The 2,618-nt window shown below is 42.0% G+C and overlaps 1 non-coding gene across 1 annotated transcript; it reads right to left on the reverse strand.

Moving 5' to 3' along the window:
• Positions 1-2,250: 2,250 nt before the first annotated feature.
• Positions 2,251-2,357, reverse strand: LOC131839993 (U6 spliceosomal RNA). The gene has a single exon (XR_009357113.1). It is a non-coding gene; the product is annotated as a U6 spliceosomal RNA (small nuclear RNA).
• Positions 2,358-2,618: the final 261 nt, after the last annotated feature.

The raw sequence follows: 2,618 nt of genomic DNA on the forward strand, positions 1-2,618 counted from the left end.
CCATCCCAGTGCCCGGGCCATGTGCAGGGATCCTTTCGCCTCCTCTCTCCTGTGGTGAAATCACTGGCCTAGACCCCATGTCTGCCTGAGCGCCGGAGCAAAAGGCAAAGCCTTACCTACGCCAGGAGATGGTAATAGGCATAGAGTGCCGTGCTAGGCCACGGAGGCTGCTGCAGGGTTGTGACTGTGTCTGCTTAGTTCCGCTTAGCAAGGTGAACCCCGGGCGCGAACTTGGAGCCCGGGTAAGGCCCAAGAGGCACCAGCTCTCCCGGGGCTCTTCCCTAGTCTCCACAGCACGGTGTATAATCCCACGTGGAGCGAAATCCTCTTTGCCTGGGAATCTCCCCTGGGAAAGCACAGCATTCGTTGGGAAACCAGGGTTGGGTTTGGGGATGCTGCTGCTTGCCTGAGTTAGTTTCCGTAGCACTGTGGAAGATACCCGCATGGAGCGAAATACTCTTTGCCCTAGCTTCCCCTCTGCCTGAGAGAGAAGCATGGTTGCACACGTCTGTCACTACGCTCCCCAGGAGCAAGTCTGGGGAAGGCACAGCACGCCGCCGCCGGGGTAGAGAAGGAGCCGTTGGCCTTGGGGTTTGGAAAATTGAACAGCCACAAGCAGAAAAATGAAATTGGACCATTTCCTTCCACCATACATTAAAATAGTCTGGAAATGGATGAAGAAGCATAATGTGAGAAAGGAATCCATCATAGTCCTTGAGGAGAGAACAGGTAGCAACCTCTTTGACCTCAGCAGCAGAAACTTCTTCCTAGGAACATCGCCAAAGGCAACGGAAGCAAGGGCAAGAATGAACTATTGGGATTTCATCAGATCAAAAAGCTTTTGCACTGCAAAGGAAACAGTTAACAAGGCCAAAAGATGACTGTCAGAAGTTATCTGGGAGAAGATATTTGCAAATGACATACCAGATAAAGGGCCAGTATCCAAAATCTATAAAGAGCTTATCAAACTCAACACCCTAAGAACAAATAATCCAATGAAGAAATGGGCAGAGGACATGAACAGACATTTCTGCAAAGAATACATCCAAATGGCCAACAGACACATGAAAAAATGCTCCACCTCACTCGGCATCAGGGAAATACAAATCAAAACCAGAATGAGATACCACCTCACACCGTTCAGAATGGCTAAAATGAACAAGTCAGTCAATGACAGATGAATGGCGAGGATGTGGAGAAAGGGCAACCCTCCTACACTGTACGTGGGAATGCAAGCTGGTGCAACCACTCTGGAAAACAGCGTGGACGTGCCTCAAAAAGCTGAAAATAGAACTACCCTATAACCCAGTGCTTGTAGTTCTGGGTATATACCCTACAGATACAAACGGGGCATTCTGAAGGGGCACATGCACCCAAATGTTTATAGCAGCAATGTCCACAATACTTAAACTATGGAAAGAACCTAAATGTCCTTCAACAGATGAATCAATAAATAAGATGTGGTATATATGTACAATGGAATGCTATGCAGCCATCAAAAGAAATTAAATCCTGCTATTTGTGATGACGTGGATGGAACTAGAGGGTATTATGCTTGGCGAAATAAATCAATCTGAGAAAGACAACTATCATATGATCTCCCTGATATGATGAAGTGGAGATGCAACATAGGCGGTTTCGGGCGTATGAAAAGAAAAATAAAAGAAGATGGGATTGGGAGGGAGACAAACCATAAAAGACTGAATCTCACAAAACAGACTGAGGGTTGCTGGGGGGAGGTGTGTTGGGAGAGGATGGTGGGGGTATGGACATTGGGGAGGGCAGGTGCTATGGTGAGTGATGGTGAGTGCTGTGAAATGTGTGAACCTGGTGTTTTACCCCTAGGGATAAAAACACATTATATGTTTATAAAAAAATTTTTAAAAATAATTTAAAAAATCCATTAAAGAAAAAACACATATTGCAAGCCCAGAGCTAATCTCATATTCAATCAAAAACGTTTGAAAGTTTTCCCCTTAAAGATCAGAAGAAAGACAAGTGTGTCCACTTTCACTACTCTCATTTGACATAGTACTGGATGTCCTAGCCAGAGAAACAAGGAACACAAAGAAATAAGAGACTCCAAAAAAAAAAGGAAGAAGTAAAATTTTCTTTTTTTGGATAACATGAACTTACATGTTAAAAAATCCTAAAAACTTCACAAAAAAATTTGAATAAACAAATTTAGTAAAGCTGCCAAATACAAGATCAATATATAAAAGACAAGAATTTTGTTTTGTTTCATTTTTTTTTAATATGGAATGCTTCCCAGTTTTTCATGTCATCCTTGTTCAGTGATCACGCTAATCTTCTCTGCATCATTCCAATTTTAGTATATGTGCTGCCAAAGTAAGCACAAGACAGGAGCATTTTAACACTCTAATGATGAACTATCTGAAAAAAATAAAGAAAACAATCTAATTCACAATAGCATCAAAAGTAAAAAATACTTAGGAATAGATTTAACTAAGAAGATGAAAGATCTGTACTCCATAAACTATGACATTGATAAAGAAATTGAAGGAGACACAAATGGAAAGATAGCTCATATTTATGAATGGTAAGAATTAACATTGTTAAAATGTCCATACTACCGAAAACCATCTGTAAATCCAATT

The sequence above is a fragment of the Mustela lutreola genome, chromosome 8 (assembly GCF_030435805.1).
Source record: "Mustela lutreola isolate mMusLut2 chromosome 8, mMusLut2.pri, whole genome shotgun sequence".
NCBI classification, from domain to species: Eukaryota; Metazoa; Chordata; class Mammalia; order Carnivora; family Mustelidae; genus Mustela; species Mustela lutreola.